This window comes from Ciconia boyciana, chromosome 2 (assembly GCF_034638445.1).
Source record: "Ciconia boyciana chromosome 2, ASM3463844v1, whole genome shotgun sequence".
NCBI lineage: Eukaryota > Metazoa > Chordata > Aves > Ciconiiformes > Ciconiidae > Ciconia > Ciconia boyciana.
In genome coordinates, this window is record NC_132935.1 from 13,559,939 (window position 1) to 13,577,535 (window position 17,597).

At 46.9% G+C, this 17,597-nt stretch overlaps 1 protein-coding gene across 7 annotated transcripts in view; it reads right to left on the reverse strand.

Annotated features, from left to right (window-relative positions):
• ZHX2 (zinc fingers and homeoboxes 2) overlaps positions 1-17,597 on the reverse strand; it is an 80,712-nt gene that overhangs the window by 38,445 nt on the left and 24,670 nt on the right. For 3 of the 7 annotated variants that reach the window (XM_072851950.1, XM_072851951.1, XM_072851952.1), the window contains 2 exons: positions 10,742-10,796; positions 10,235-10,306 (listed from right to left, as the gene is read on the reverse strand). The exons of 1 other annotated variant lie outside the window; for it this stretch is intronic. The gene's annotated coding sequence lies outside the window, so the exon portion shown is untranslated. The remainder of the gene's footprint in view (positions 1-10,234; positions 10,307-10,741; positions 10,797-17,597) is intronic. 3 more of the 7 variants (XM_072851954.1, XM_072851953.1, XM_072851955.1) reach the window with 1 other exon arrangement.

The following is a 17,597-nucleotide window of genomic DNA, read 5'->3' on the forward strand; positions in this document are numbered from 1 at the left end:
ACAACAACCCTGAGAGCAAATTAATCAACATTGTGACCAGCGACTATCAAACTAATATCATGAATGTTTATAACAAATTTCTTCTAATGTGTTCTGGTCAGATCTGTCATTAATCTCAACCCGTTGAGCCCCACGTTGGGCGCCAAAAGGACTGTTGTGGTTTAACCCGGTAGACAACTAAACACCACACAGCTGTTCCCTCGCTCCCCCAACCCCGTAGTGAGATGGGGGAGAGAATCATAAAAAAAAAAGTAAGATTCGTGGGTTGAGATAAAGACAGTTTAATAGGACAGAATAATAATAATGATAAAAGAATATACAAAATAAGTGATGCACAACACAATTGCTCACCACCCGCTGACCGATGCTCAGCTAGTTCCCAAGCAGCAGCCCCCCAGCCAGCTTTCCCCTAGCTTATATACTGAGCATGACATAATATGGTATGGAATAGCCCTTTGGCCAGTTTGGGTCAGCTGTCCTGGCTGTGCCCCTTCGCAGCTTCTTGCGCATCTCCAGCCTTCTCAGTCAGTAGAGCATGAGAAGTTGAAAAGTCCTTGACTTAGCGTAAGCATTATTTAGCAACAACTAAAACATCAGTGTGTTATCAACATTATTCTCACACAAAATCCAAAACACAGCACTATACCAGCTACTAGGAAAAAAATTAACTCTATCCCAGCTGAAACCAGGACAATTATATATAAATAAAATATATTTAAATATAATACTAATAACAAATAATAACAATAAATGCAAGACCATTCCCAATCCTGCTGGAGCTCGAGTCTCCTCCTGTAGTAGATCCCGAGCACTGCACTCGCTCCCTGCCCTTCCTACACACACTCACGGCAGCATCTGAAACCCAGCCACCCTGAGCACTGTGGGGTTTGATTCAACTGTAGCAAGCCTGGCTGGATTTCAGAGCGCGGCAAATGCAGTTACAGTCTGGTTTGAGGCGTGCAAGCAGAAGACCGTGCTTGGAGAAGTGCAGACAGGAAACATGCCAGATTGTTTATACCTGAGTCATGACTAATGTTGACAGTGAAAACCGAGACAACTCAGAGACCACTACTGTGCTCAGTGCGTATGTGATGCTCTACCCTAACTACACCAACAGCAAAACTGGGACTAAGCACACGTTACCCATGCAAATATCACAGTTGCGTTGTGTGAAACTATTCATGTTGCAAAGCATGGGATACTCGCCCCTCATCACATTTGCCAGGTCACGAGACCAGAGTGTCTTCTCCAATACAAACGCAGACTCACAGATTCAAGTGCTCCTGCTTTCAGGATATCAACCCTGCCTAATTTCCAACAGACACCCTAGCAAGCAAGCAGCCACCGAGAAGACAACAGTACCAAAAACTACTGACGACAGCAGAAGAGAAAGGAAAGGTCTGGGACAGGTGGAGATGGGAAGCTCCAGGAAAGTTCACTGCAATTTTTGTCACTTCCCATCTCTCTCTTTTCAATTCATCCGACTCTCTATTCCATCCCTTTATATTCTTGCTTTTGCTTACCAGGCAGACATCAAAGTAGCAGCATGTGTTTTACATTAGCTGGGACCAGTGAAGACGAAAGCAAACAATGCCTGGGTTAGCTTTAAGCATAGGGAGTGAGTGTTTGGGTGAGGGGAAGAGACCCCATGCTCAGTTACATGGGGATTTGAGACAGATCACCGCCTTGCAATACAAGGTGTGTGCATGGATCCTAAACCACCATAAAAAAAAAGAAAGGCCCTTGGGCTTCATTTTGGGGAGTCCTTGCTACTGCAATATCTCTGAGCACTCACTCAGGAGAGATGTGCCCTTCTCTCCTGCGCAGGGCTTTGTGCCAGACTGGATCCATCCTTATCCTCAGGGGCAGGAAAAGTCAGACCTGCCAGAATGCATGTCATGCTTCTTCAGATGACGTGCCAGTCCCAAATTACTGTAAACTGAGAATCCATATAGCATATTACACCCATACAGAGAAGCTGAGTAGTTGAGGCTTAGCTGGGGACCCAGCAGGTAAACTCTTTTACACCAGTCTGTGTTTGCAGGGGAGCCTTTATTTCCCCTTGCAAATCACATTTCATCTTTTCCAGTACAACTCCAGTGCACACCTACCTAAACAAAAATATAGGCTCTCGTCTTCTACTTTTTTCCCTTCCTGACTAACCTGATTTCCCTCCTCGGGAACCGTTTTCCAGGGCAGATCTGACCATCTAGACCTGCCACCCAGCATGGCACTCAGGAGCAATATGCAACAGGGATTCCCCAAATCGCTCACAGCCGAGTCTGCTCCACCACACCGGCTCCTGGCATGGCTATCCCTCCCCAACAGCCCACTGCTTGCCTCAGTGCCACCTCCGCTCACGGATGGCGGTGCTCCTGACCTTCCCTGCTCTCCCATCTGCTCTACTGCCCATATTTTGGCTGTCGGCCACGTCTCTCTCACCTGTAAGCTGGGGGCATTTCTCCTATACTGCAGCACATAGCACAAGCAGGATCGCTATCCTGCAGCATTCTTCTCTGTATCTTTCTCAAAATTTTGCTGCAGAATGAAAATTCCAGGTAGAAACATTATTTCTCTGCCTTCTTACCACAATTCTCATTTCAGCCACTTAACCCTCCACACTGTAATAGTCAAAAGCATCACTGCTCAGACCCCTACCCGTGCTAGTCACCATCACCAAACCCTTCCCACCTCCTCCCCAAGAGTGGCTCCATAGCCTCCCCTTAGCCAGGGCATTCGGTTCAAACCTCTCAACCCCCTTGCCACTCTGCGGTTGCCTGATCGCATTCGTTAACGTAGCAGCGCTCGCCTCCTCCGCTCCACCGGCAATGCCAGCTTCATCCATCTGCTTGTCAGCTTCCCCCACAACAGTCACCGCCTGTCCCTCCACGCTGCCCCTCCGGCATGGCAGGACCTCCTGCCATCCGGCTGCTGCCCTGCAAGCCTCATGGAGACCCACGTTTGCTATGAAACCAGTCAAATTTGATTTCTGCAGCACATTTCAGTTCCTTACTGGTAGGAAATAGAAAGGATTCCTTCCCAGACCTCTCGGGAACCAGCAGCTGACCTGGGCAGCTGTGAGCATGTGCTGCTCTGTGCTTGTCACTATCCACCCAGACACCACGCTCCCATCACAGCTCCTTGGGCTCCTTGAGGTTGCCATCAGCTACCAAAAAGGTTTAAACAGAGATTAAAAAAAAACTTAGCATACCAAGAAGCACGGGATGCAACTCAGAAGGATGCTTTAAAGAACCGCCTAACACACCCATACTGTTTGCAATATTACAGCAGCAATAATATTATCACTATAACTTTGGTTGCAACGGTACACCTCCAGCACAAACAGAAAGGAAAGCCTTAGCTCTCTTCCTGACTTGCTAGATGAGTTCAGGAAAATCTTTTCCACCTCAGTTTACATGCCTGGGAACTGGGTTTGCATCTCCCTCTGAGCTGTTCGATCCTGGATACCCACCTGTGAGCAACATGCAGCAGAGATTAGCTGTGCTGCTTTGGAAGGGAGACCCGACACTACATGACCAGAGCAGTGTAATGAGTGAGGACATCCTCCAGCCCGGGACACCGTTACAGACCACCTATAGAAATGTGTACAGAAGATCTTTTGTGCAAGATGGCACTTCTCTCACCTAATTTTCCCCATCTAATTTCTAGCTTAGAGTGACTGGGGAGATATGGGTAACTCTGAGGGTTACAACTGCAACCTGACTCAAACTTCTGTCCTAAAGCAGGGTGAAACATCTCTGCAAACAGTGCAGTCTCTCAACTGATCCCAGAAGTGGTTAGATGGCTACTATAGAATAACTGCTTAACTTACAGGCAGGTGGGGTGAAACACATCCTAGGTCCATCTCTCCAGGCCTACCTTTCTCCATTTATAAGATGGGATAACAGCACCATCCCAGCCTCTGGGAGAGCGAGAGGCTGAGCACATCAACCCCAGGGACCTGGCGAGACACCACCGTGATTTGTGATGGAGGTACATATAGTTTCAGACTCCTTGGCATGAGTCAAAACACTCAAAAGCCTTGCCCTCCCCTCAGGAAATAAAGATGTTATCTTCCAAATAAGTTTTTAGTACAAGATTAAGGGATGCAATGTGAATAGAGACAAAGTGTGCGATACTGAAGTTAATCACAGAAAATAGAGGCTGGGAGGGAATCCCGTAAGAGCGACGCATTTATTTCATTATTATATCATAGATGACATTAAGTATCCACCGAGTCCCTCAAGGCAGAATTCTTGCATAAAAAGCATCCCCATTTACCAAGCATGATAGAACCTGCGACTGTTCTATAAATAAAGGGTATTTACAAAGAGAGCTGTTAAATATTTATTTTTCTCTGGAGACTGAGTTTTCTGTTCATTTGTCTCCATTGCAGAATCATTCGGTATCAGGGAGCAGAGGAGCTCACCTAAAAAAAGACTAGGAACCAGTCCAGAGCCTGATCCGGACACAGCACCAGCCTCCTCCACAAGCTGGCAAGGGAAAAGCATCCAACCTGACACAGAGGGAACATGAAGCAAACAAAATGGGAATGATCTCATCCGGCAGGCAAAGGTAGAAGAAGGAACGCCAGCGACAAAGCAGCGATTAACAAACGCTATCATACTGCTCTGTCCTTATGGAGCTGGCTTGGCACTATACATTAAAGAAGTGACAACCTTCAATTGTGAAGAGTAACTACACATTTGCATTATATTTGCTTTGTGTCTCAGGAACAAGCATACGTTTCTCACAACTAATGAATTAGTGATTCCCCCCACCATGCTTTTGGAGGGGGGGGGGGGGTTTGGAAGCTGACAGTTCTGGGAAGGGGGAAAAAAAAAAAACCAACCAAAAAAATGTCGCTCTGAAATACACTTCACTGCTAACCCTTTGTAGTAGCATTTGTAACAGTCCTTACTCTGGCTTGCCAAAAGCTGAGTTTTAATTAATTATTAAAAAGCTATTTGTTAAAATAATGTTGCCATAGCAACTAGAGAAAGCTAAAATACCCTGGCGTTTCTGACTCACAGCATATTAATCAACCACCAGCTATTATATAATGAGCACCCCCATGCAAGCGCCCGCGGGAGCTGTGGCACCAAATGCCTGAATCCACATCTCCCCCGAGCTGGGCAGCGCTCGCTGCTGGACTCTGCCCCCTGCGCGCTCGCTGCCTGCCCCTGGCTGAGGCAGGGCTGGGTAGTTATCCAGGCTCAGCCCAGAAACCATGTGCCCAAATATTTTGGAGAAGCCACGCCGGAGCACTTGGGGTCAGTACGTCCTCGTGGGGGCACGAAGGGGGATGGTGCTGGACAAGGGAGGTTTTGGCGAGGGGTGTGAGGATGGCAGCTTCCCATGTGCCCGCGGCAGCAAGGGGCTTATGCAGCTCCTTCCCAGCAAGCCCTGACCACCCACCTCCAGCACTCATCTTGTAAATGTGGTGCTCACACCAGATCTATTTCTGTAAATTTTTTTTTTTTAAATTATTGGAATTATTTCTTGCAGCAGGTGCCTTCCTACCATCAGGCCAACTGTGAAAAACTCCGAAGGAGCAGAGATTAAACCTTGCAAGGGCAAACCAGCTCTGCTGCTCACCCAGAATAGCTTATTTTACAGACTTAAAAAAAAAAACAAAACAAAAAAACCCAACGATCCCTCCCACCCTCCCAATCACATCTCATCCCCAACCAAGCTGAAAAAACCCTTCTACACTCTCTGTCCATGCACCGCAAAGATGGCAACCTCAGCCGCCCAGCAGTCAAAGCCAGCTGACCCACGGCTGCTGCTGGCACTTGCTGTCAGCCCTTGCAAGGCTTTTCTTTAGGGAGACAGCTTCTGTTAGAGGCGGTGGGACTTCTCCCATTGCCTTCGTCCATGCCGTGGCATAGCCACGTAGTCTGCAATGATGGGAATGGCTGCAGGAGGGAGTCAAGCAGTTGAGGTCCAGAGCAACGCTGGTGTGGGGGAAGAGGACCAGGAGGGAGAAGAGCAGCTGCATTGCTCAGATGGAGCTGGGGACAGCCTTCCTCCCACTCAATGACTCAAGTTTGTGCTTTTAACCCCCCGCTCCTCTTTTTTTCAAATGGAAAATAAATACCTAACCACGTAGTTATTAACTGAAAGGAATGTGATGAATATTACAGCATTTGTATGCCAGCTTCAGTTTCCTGCTGCTTTGTTTGGGTGTCACAGGCTGTGACTATGACAACCACAAGCAGTTATTGGACTGATGTCATTTGTGACATCATGCTTAATGGAAAAGAAAAGGAAGAAGAGACACGATCAAAAATAAGACGACTGGAACAAAACCTGCTTTCACCTCTTCAGACATCATCAACTCCTGTCTACATAGTAAGGTCCCGAAGGACCCCCACGCTGGGGCTGCTGGAGAGCCAGGCAGCAGCAACCCCATCCTTACCAAAGCCCAGGCAGCGCTGAGCACTTGGAAAACCTGCCCTCTTTCCTCCCCTCAGCTACAGGACGAACTGCGAGTCTGCAGTCACATGGAAGAAATCTCCTTACCCCTTCCCAGCTGGGAACCACCAGCATGATCCAATGCCTAAGCCTGGCTTCCAGGTCTGAGACGAAGGGAGCAATGGAGGCTTTTGGCTAAGCCTCGCCTCTCCTGACTAAGTATCTCCTGCTCTCCAACCAACTTCTCCCCATCTCTGTTCTTCAGTTATAGCACTATTTTCCCACCCTTTTTAAAAATAAAATGCAGTCTGCCCAACATGTCTGGATGGTTGCCCGACTGAGCATGAGGGAAATGTGCATTGATTTTGTGAGGAGTGCACTGTTTAGAGAGGTGGCTTTTCTGGTGATAAGTACAAGTGATGGTTTCAGCCTTGGAGGGCTGCCCCAGCTGGAGCTGAATCTCTTGCCCCATGTAAGACCAAGGAGGCAGCACCACTGACGCATTTCGCAAAGCTATTACTGTCCATAGCACTGGCACTCGTAGGACACACTGCTGTCAGAGCCTTTCTTTGCTTTGATAGAAAATGTTTGCAAATTCACTGCTCAAGCTCCAAGTAACAACAACAACAAAAAAACACCACCACACTCAAAACCTGAAGCCTCTAAACCCAACTAAATCTTATCTGGTAGAGAACAGTCCACTGCAACAAGTATCTCCTTTATAGTTACACATCCAGAAGCCTTAACATAAACCAGTTAATTTTTCCGAGTTACTTTTCCCCAAGTTCTTCCAACACATGAAAAGTGCTGCTCTGCCCTCCGTGCTCTCTTGCCAGACCTGCTATGCCTCTGCAGCCCAACGCTGCAGCCTGCCCCGGGCACCCCCGAGGCCGCACCTGATCTGCAGCCAACTCACCAACCTGTCCTCACACACAGCGTCCTGGGGTGGGAGAGCAGCCACACCACCGTGATACAGGTGAAGATGATTCTCCTCAAGCACATACAACCTGAAGGAAACCCTCCCCCTGCATCCTCCCAGGGCTTGGTCCCCCCCAAAGAGATGGCTCTGCCTTGCACTGCCCAGAGAACAAAACCCCATCAGGGGAATCTTGCCCATAAAAAAAGAGGGTATTGTTGTTAAATAGCAGAAGAGACATGCTGCCTTACAAAGGGGAGGTGTATTAAAGCCTAACAGGTGAAGCAAATGCTGCTCGCAGCTCCCTGCCCTGCCTCTTTTCGCTCATCAATGTCCCCAAGCCCACTGGAAGTGGCAGGAGCTCCCCAAACCAACACCATCCCTGACCACTCATAACACAGCACAGCAGCACTTGGTCTAGGTTCCCTCTGCATGGGTGTCAGCCAGAGCCACCCCAAACCACTGCTGCATCCCACGCTGCCACCCCTCGCAGGGGACAGCACCTCTGGGAGCAGCCGAGGGCAAGTTTCACCCTCTGGTTGCTGGGGGCCAAACGGAAAAAGGGAAATGGCAAAGAAGCCTCCTTTCCCCTTTCTCCATCAAATATCTTGCTGAACACCTGGTCCTGAAACATTCTGCAGGACAATACTGGAAGGGGATGCAGAGAGTGGACGTACCGGAACCGAGCTCTTCCAGCTCTGGTTTCTCGCTGAGCTTCTGAGCAGGACATAGTTTCTCGGTCGGCATCACCCCACTGCAGCCATCTTGCACTTTGCTTGGGCTTCTGCCACACAGCCAGAGCAGCACGAGACAGGTAAATGGGAATTTACAGTCTCCTTTCACTGCTGAGCAATGACTACATCTCGCTGCAATAATTTCAGAGCCATCTGAGACCATATAGAGTTACCTGGGCAGCTTCCAAGCAGCCTGCTCTTGTTTTCTCTCTCACCCTCTTAACACAGCTATGATATCTCAGAGGCACCCACAGACTGCATGCCACCCTCAGCATCACTGCTTTGACACAGACAACATCTACCTGGGACTAGTGGTCCACCTCTGAAAAGCAGGAGCAGGTCCCTTTGTTCATTCCTTTTGTGGAAGCAACCACCACGGGATGCATTAGGACACAGATTCATTAGGACCTCAGAAACACTTACCAAATTTCACCACTGCCTACTTAACAGAAAAACAAAAAGCCAATCAAACTTTGCTTTTGAGATGAGCAAAGAGCATTTCCAGTGTATTGGATATACTTTGAGAGACACAATATGTACATGTGGCTGATGAATTTTTTTCACCTAAATCAGTATCTACTCTTCCCATCACTCCAGAGCCAACACAGATGTAAAAAAAGAGGCCAGAGCCCACCCTGTGCAATGCTTTGTAAGTGACTGAAAAAATAAACCCCACAGCTCAATTAGCAGGTCTCATGTGACAGTTTAAACACCGAGGAGTTAGGAGAAAACGTTTGTGATTCAAAGGGAGAATATGAGCTATGGACCTTACTGAGGGAGGATCAATTTGAAACATCGTCATAACTTCACATCCCTTTTCTCCCAGTAACTGCACTCATTGCCAGCATCCTTCACAAAACGCGGAAAGTAGGATTCCTTATTCAGTTTTTTTGCTTACCAGTTTCTGAATGCTTGTTAGGTATTTATTAAGAAATGTTTACCACGTCTTTACCAAACACTGATGAACCCGCTTTCTCTCCTGTTAATAAAACATAGCCCTTTCTTTTTTTCAGGCTGATTTCAATTTGGGGTTTTATTCTGCTCTAGCCCAAACAGATTTGTGTTGCTGTAACAGAAAACAGGCTGTAAGCCACCGAAATAAAAATGGAAACAAAACTCTGCTGATTTCCAAGTAACCATAGATTTCCATCACCATAGAACAGGGTAAAAATGGGACAGGAGTTAGGCTGATTTTAAAAACCTCAAAAAAACCCCTAATTCAACCCCTTCACTAAGAAAATTTACTTACAGAAAAGCAGTGAAGCCCAGAGCAATGGCATCCAAACCCCCAATCCAAATTTTAGCCTTGTTATCCAGCCTTGCACCAGCCTAGAGGAGCTGCCCCAGGAGCCCGCGCTGTGTCAGACACATGGCCAGGGGCTCCAGTCCGGGCTTGCTGAGGTCCGTCTAGTGCAGCCCCGGCTGGTCCACCTGGAGAGCTGCAAACCAGCCACAGCTGCTGGGAAATCACAGCCCAGACCCTTTAGCAATGCACAGGAAAAGGCCATAGTGCAGCTGCTCCCTAAATATATACTTTTATTATTTTTTTAATATATATACACACACACAAAAAAAAGCTCCCGGCTGAACTGCTTTGGAGCAAGGGAGGGAGCGAAGCATGCAGGTATCTCCCATGGTGTAAAAGTTCCTCCAAAGTTATTTTACCAGATCAGGGAAGAGCTCAATATTAGACAGTTTTCTGTTTTGATAACAGGGCTGGGGTGCTGTGAACACACACAAAAACAACTCACAGCAAATTTGTGTTCTTCTCTCCTTTCAAAAGATGCAGGCTTTCTTCCTGAGGAATGCCTCACCTCAACTCTCCAGCAAGATTTTGTATTTCAATGGCTGGTAGAGCTTGGAAACAACAAACAAGCTTCAGATGGTGCTAATGGTCCATTCTGCTGACCATATTCTCAGTTAAATGCATTCATGTGGTTCATATCTGCAGCAAGATAATTATTCAGCCTATGTGGTAATACAATGCTGACTTTATTTTGTGGGTTGCAAAGAGGTGCCAAAGGCACACAACTGGTTCCAAAAGACTGGATTTGCTTGCTGTAAACATTTCTTAAAGTGTCTTAAAAAAACCTAAAAAAATCTTCCTTTTGTTCGAGCAAGCTTGGGTTTCTCATTTAAAGGAAAATAGAAAGAAAAAACTACTCACAGCGCTGCATTTCTTACATCCTGGGAATCTCAGTACTTAGACCTTTCTGAAGGCAAGCAGAACTTCTGATACCTACAAAAGAGGTAAAAGCTATGTAAGTCAGGGAAAACAAAAAGGAGAAAATAGCATCCATCCCTTCCACTCTCTGACTGGCAATTTATTTTCTTCACCAGCACCCGGGAATGCCGACTGACAGGAATTGCAGCAACTCCCTTTTCCACTGACAGACGCAGAATTTGAAAGATTTGGTGCTCCAGCCCTGTTACAGTAACATGACAAATGGTGGGGGCCTCTTGGGGAAAAAAAAATCCACATTTCTTAGGCCAAGCAGATAGTGGAGCGCACTCACACGCTGATGTCCAAAGGTACCACTGCTGCAGTTAGGACTGGAAATACCCACAAAACATCTGCTGCAGCAGACAAGTACCAGAACAAGCTCTGTTTGGCTACTGGGAACTTCAACAAAATGCCATCAAAATTGCCCTTCTCCTCCTTAAAGGGACTCACCTGCTGCATCCCAAAGCTAAAGCTGGCTTTCCTCATTTTTGCCTTTTTTTTCCCCCTAAAGAAATGGGAGAGGAAGGTTTAGCTTCAGCAGCTGCAAGAACAGAACTGATATAAAAAATTTGCCCCTTTGGCAGCGGCTGTGCACATGTGTGTATACACACCTGAGAAACACCATGCCTACAGGTCTGCAAAGGATAGGTAAAGAGGTAATAAATGGTCATGGGAACGCTCTGAGTAAAAGAAATACATGCAGCAAAACACCCTGCTAGTCCCTCAAGAAAAGAGGTAGAAGCTTATCGATTGCCTCAGCAGCACCAAGAGCACAACCTGCATTTTCAGCTCCAGCTGAAGTATTTGAGTTTGAAACTTCACACTCTTGTTATCTGGCCAGAGGAATGTCAGCTGGCAAACCCCAAAGAAATCACTCAGAGTCTTTTGCTCCTTCCCAGCAGGTTAAGAAGATATTTTTTTGCTTCTTTTCAAAGGAAGATACGACTTGATTTCCTGAAAGAGCATCATGGCTACTGGAGGAGCTGAGAGGCCAGGAGCTGTTACACAACCAAAACCATTTTTTAAGAGCTTAGAATAGAAAAAGCTGCATGTTTATTCATAGATAAAAGGGAAGCTGCTTCCCGCTTTGCACCATCTCGGAGTAAGGCAAAAAAATGCTAGTTTCACTGAATTGTAAAAGAGAAATAAACATACAGGATAGCTGCAGATTTTGTGCTATTTACACTTCCACTCCTTTTTGGACTTGGCTGGCTGCCTTCTGCTGCCCTTCCTCCCTCTTTCGGGTCAAATTTCCCGTTCTCCCATCGTAGGCTGCAAGCCCAGGGCTGAGCAGTTTCTGTATTTAATGGGCTCAGTCCAGTTATCTTACACCGAATCCACTATCTGAAATCTTGGATTTTTAGCACTGTGTCCAGCGCGCAAAAGTCACCCTACATCACCATCACCCTACATCACCAGTAACCCAACAAGGACCAAAACCACCCCTATGAATAAAAGGCTTTTAAAGAACAACAAAATTGCCTATAGTGCAACACAGCCCTGTCTTTCCCCTGATCTCTAACCTCTGCTTAGGATAAATACATATGTATGGTGCCATTGCTTCTTAGGACTGTATAATGAGCCTCACAATTTTTGGTGCTTTTCCTAAAGACCCAGCTAGTGAAATTTCTGCGAGGATCCTCACTTTAGGAAACATAAAGCAGGAAGAAATCTCCAGGGTTATTAAATCCAGTCCCTTGCTGTTGTACTCATGCCGCCCAATCCTCTTCAGAAAGTATGCAAAAAGTTTCCACCCCTTGTGGGTATGAGAATATGATTTGGGTTTAACATAACAGCTCAGAAACAAGTTGGTAATGTATATATATATACATATATATACACATACATATTTCAGATCTTTTAAACAATTTCATGGTTCTGGGAGATCTGCTACTGCTTTTGAAAGCCTGGAGTTAGTCAACAGTGAAATGAAGGAGTCACAAACATGTTTTATACAGAAATGCCAAATTTTTTGCAACAGGTAGGTAATTAGTAATGAAAAGGAAAATGGGTCTTGCCCGAGTTTGTTTGTCCTGAGCATCCCTGCGTGGGCAGCCCTTGAGCAGCCTCCTGTGGGGGCATGCTTACTCCAGGCCAGCTCCAGGCAGGGGAAGCAGTTCTCCTTGGCACGAAAGCATCACTTCCCTGAAATGCATCACAACTCCAGGATCAGGCGAATTCAGATCAGGCATTCATGCAGGCGTCATGTCCTCACCTACATGAGCCATGCCACACAAACACCCGCACAGTCACGGAGAGGAGCTGGGGAGATTTGCATCTGCTGGCTCCTGTGCAGTGTCCTAGTGAGTACACGTACGAAACAGGTGACGGTGATTTATGAGCTACCACACACCGCCTGGTTCTCACGAATTGCCTGTGTGTATGTAGCCCGCAGCACGCAGAGGATAACTCCAGCTACCCCAGCCATCCTTCATTCTCCGCACACCAAGGAGGAGACTAGGCCACCAGCTGCTTCATTATTCTAGATGCTTTCCAAGAAAAGTAACATCTTATGGCAAAACAAAACAAAATGAACAAAAAAATTTTTAAAATACTTTTTTAAAGTATATGAAATGATAAACACCAGCACTCTGCACGGTTTCTGCAACCCAAACACTGCTGCACTAACCACCTAAAAATGGGATTATTTTGCTTTGTTCACCATGAAATTTACGCAAAAAACAGATAGTTGAGATATCTTGAGTGAGCTAAAATGTAAATCTCGAGATGCTGTTAAGGCAGGGAAGAGAAATAACGGTACTTTTTAGATGCTTGACAGAAAAGTTCCTTTGAGACTCTCTCAACCTACGGAAATTATCAATTTTGCAAAAGAACATTTTGCAGAGAGAAATGGAGCTGGGAGCCCTGAAAACACTTGTTTTCCCTAGCTGTGCTTGAGATGAAGAAATATAAACCCCAAACTCCTCCCAGCCTCTTTTCCTGAAAGATGCCCACTTGTTGGCTTAAACCCTGCTGCTGGTCAGTTGAAAGCATCGCTGTGGAGCAGGTCATGTCTATAACGCCAACCCTCCGCAGCCCCAAGAGGCTTTGGTGCTTCCCCCTGGCACTGCCCGGTGACCCATCCCCATCGCCCGACTGCCCTAACGGCCAAAATCTGGTGGGACAGGGAATAGGTTGGAGCCACTTTTCCTTCATCAACCTGACGAGTCTGGGGATGCTGCTTTCCTCTGCTACTGGCTCAGCAAGGCAGGAATACCGCGAAGCTGGGGTGCAGGCTCGTCCCCGCTCCTCACCCCTCAGCATTTGTATTGTACCAGGCATTTATTAACTTCTCAGTCTAGCTTTATACCTAGATTTCCCTAAAAACTACCATGATCAAAATTACCACCTTAGCGATCTGAATTACTTCTAACGCTAGACTAGAAATGCCTTCTATCAAATTAAATATGCACAGCTGTGTCAGAAATGGGGGGGTTTGCAGCCCGTAGATTGCAGACTGTTATTACAGCGTGATTAGCAGATACAAGCATTCCTGAAAGTCATCTGTATCCACATGCTGAAACTCCCAGTTATCCCGGCGGATCCCAAGCGCCCCAACAGCTCCTGGCTGCCGGTCCAGTCCTCGTTAAACCTTCACCAAACCTGGCAGGACTTCAGCGCAAGGGGGTAACGTGCTCATGAGTATCCTTCACTTCAACAACTTTTTATGCAGCTAATAAAATTAACCCATCCTTGCCCCCATCCCTAAGACAAACACATAAAACGCAATCCAGAATTTCCATCAAATACTTAAATATGCAGTGAAAAAGCCATTAAAAAACCCCAAAGTGCTCTGAGGTCTCTGCGTAAGCACACACCCACCGTGCAGACAGTGATGATCGGAGAGGCCTGGGGATATTCCCCTCAATTCTCCATCCCCAGCGGTCTTACCCCTATCCCACTCAGCGCTCAGCCGCCTTTCTCCAGCCTTTTGAACAAAGCCGAAATGGAGATGGCTATTTCCATCCCACAGCAGCTGCTGACAGAAGCCCTGGTGCTCCCTGGGAAAACCACCAGCTGACCTGGAAAACACATGGAAACAGACAAAAAGAGGGAGACCAGGGGCTCCGCAGCCTCTGAAAATATGATGGTGGGAGGAAGGGGACACCGGGAGCAGGCAGGCTGCCTGCAGCTCCTGGCACTGCACAGGCAGGGTAGGAGGCTTCTGCCAAGGGTCATCTTCTCCACCTCAGCAGTGTGACAACTGCTCACATGAGGTCTTAATCCACGCTGCACCAGTGCAGGTACCCGTGAGCAGAAACTGTCCCAGGGAGTCACTTCAAGGCCATGGCACACTGCAGCTCTGCAGCCTTCACTTCCCCCAGGAAAAAATCTATAAACTATAGGCATGGACCAAGCCCCTGTCTGCAAGGCCTTCTTAATGTTACCAGCTGGTTTTGGAGATATGCAAAAGCATAAAAATAAGCAAAGAGCAAATAACAGCAAATTAACAGTAAATAAGAGCAAAAAGCAAATAAGCTGTCTCAAAAAAAAAAAAGGAAAAAGTTTCCTAGGTTTAGGCAGATTTTCACTGTTACTACAGTGCTGTCACAGAAACTATTCCCCCTCTCTTAGAGCTTTGTAAGATTTCAGAAAACGTACTCTCTATTGGGATGAAATCAATCTTCTTACATCCCGCCAGGGAGAAGCAGGAGAGCGACACTCCAGGGCAGCGATGCCGCCTGAGCCAGGCAGCCTGGGGAGCTACCAAGGCCACCTTCACCTGACTGCCGCTCCCAGGGGACTGCTCCGACCCCTTGGCCGCAGGCTGCCCAGGGCCGAGACGTGCCCATCCACAGTTTTACTTGAAGCCAGTAAGAAGACGTGGTTTGGCTGCCAGCAACAGCCACAGCTGGCCTCGGCTGCAACGTGAGGCAGGGGCTGGCAAGGGTCCTGGCCTGGCTTCCCTGGCACTGGACAGACAGACGGACTATGACTCTCTGCCACTTCTCATTGCAATGCTTTCTTAAAAAATATGCGAACAAACAACATTAACCCCCACGGCCCCAGCGCAGGGGGATGATCCCCCACATCTCCGCTCAGGTCGTACAGCTTTTCCGCACCTCTCTTTCTGTTGTTAAGCCTAGTTCATCGGGAACCAGAGCACTGAACCAAAATGAAAGAGAAAGGGAAAGCATTGCTCAAAGCGGATTATATTTACTTTTCAACACATCTCCCAGCTGTGGATGTCAGCACAGAGAAAGGTGTATTACTTTCTTTCCTATCTCCTTAACTGTTCCTAGTTTCCTTCAACAAATCGAAGTGTTTTCTTGAAGGGTGAGAAATCTCAGTCTCATATAGTATTTTAAATTAGCAGCAAGGGCTTTAAAGCAAGGAGAAGAACGTTTGATCGCCTAAGAAAATTGAACCAGAGAGAGGGCGATGTCCTGTAGGGTTCTGGCCAACAGAAAGTTCATTATTAATTCATTTGGCTTTTAGTAGAGTTAACCTATTTCATATTATAGCTCTTAAACCTTGCATTTCAGACTGTCACCCTCTGGTCAGTTACCTACTTGCCCATAGTAATAAATGTGTTGGAAAACAGTTGTCAAACCCTCCTCTGCCAGAACCATGATTGATAACTGTTTTCCAACACAGTGGTTGCTACAGTAGCACTGTTGTAGGACGCTTTTGCTGCCCAACATACATATAGCAATAACTTTTATTTTATTTTTAAACAGCTGAGCTGGAAACTGTTCATCTGCTAATTTAATTTTCAACACCACAGGATGTCCAGTCCCTGTGTTCAGATCCATCCAGGTGTCATCATACAAGTCTGCTGAAGAGACGTGGTGTACATTGTACACAGGACACAGAAAAGAATCACACGTTCCGTCCTCTCCCCCCCAAACACCCAAGCTCATAACAACAGCAGTGCTACAGAGGAAAAGAGTGAGAGAGAGAACTAAAGCGAACACAATAAAAAACATGCTAACCCACATCAGTCCCCATGGTCTAAATGAGTGTGCCAATTTGGAAAGGATGGGGTTCATAATTTGAGCCTGCCTGTAAGAGGTATCACGCAGGCACGTACAGCAAATGATGCGAGCAGCAGCCCATCAGCATCACTTCACATGTACACAAGGCTATTTAACCTAGACTGCAGCCAGAAACATCACTAGCTATTTTCACTGCTTAGATCCGCTGTCGGAGTGACACAATTTAAAGCCTCCCAGTACTGCTGTTAGGTTTGGCCCGGTCTCTCCGGTTTCAGCCTGATTTCCTTACCACATGACACAGTGCAACAGCAGACACTCTTTTCTCCTGCTCTTAATTCATTCCCTCTTTTGTTTCTCTCAACCCCCAAGCTGAAAAGAAAAAAAAAAAAAACAAACCCTTAAAAGGAAGGAAAAAAAAAAAAAAAGACTGATCAAGGCCAGCCAGTGACTACATTTTGCTGTTATAAAAATAAATACAAGAGGAAGGGGTTTCCCTTTTCCGGCTGCTTAGACCATTCCTACTTTTGGCTGTAAGCACCGACGTGTTTGCAAATTCCTGCCAAACACAGCAGCCGTCAGTGCAAAAGTGGTACAAGAAACGAAATGAGCACAGGGCATAAATATAAAGCAAGAAATCACTTCACTCCATTCAAATAATGGTGCTTGTGCTCCATTCGCTTTTGAAGACCAGGGCCATTAGGTGTTATTGAGTCTCTTATTTTCAGGAAGAGCGTCTATGTGTCTACATCTGGAAAGTTAAGTGACATGCACCTGGGTCAGCAGCCCCTACATTCGTGCCAGGTGACCTACTTTCAGCTACAAGTAATCAAGGAGCCACAAAGAGACCGTAGGAAAGGTTATCTGGAGTCCCCTACACGTTGCTATACAGTCCTGCTTGGTGCTGAGCTTCACCCTCTCTCCTTACTGCCAACTCCCGGAGCAGCCCCTTTGAGGTGAGCATCTCCCGGGCCCGTGCCTGCCTGCTGCACTCACTCCCCAGCTGCACAGCCCCAGCGCCCGCACTTCAGTCCCCCTGCGCTCCAGCACACGCAGCTGGAAGGGGAAAGTATGCATACACCGAGCACTGAAAAACAGCATCTGACCCCCAGGAGTGGAAAGGCTTGTGGATATCCCCATGAAGCAGTTGCTTTTGTGGCCTTTTCTCCCTTATCCTGGGGAAAGCCAGCACAGCCTGGGCACTGCGTCCACTTATTCTGTTAACAATCAGTAATTTTGGGCCCATCCTTCCCCTCCAGCTAGACTTTAACTTTTTTTTTAAGGCCAAGAATACAAAGGGATGGAACGAAACTTTCTCTTTAAAGCCTGCCAGTCTCGTGGTCCCACAAATCTGTCCTATCAATTTATCA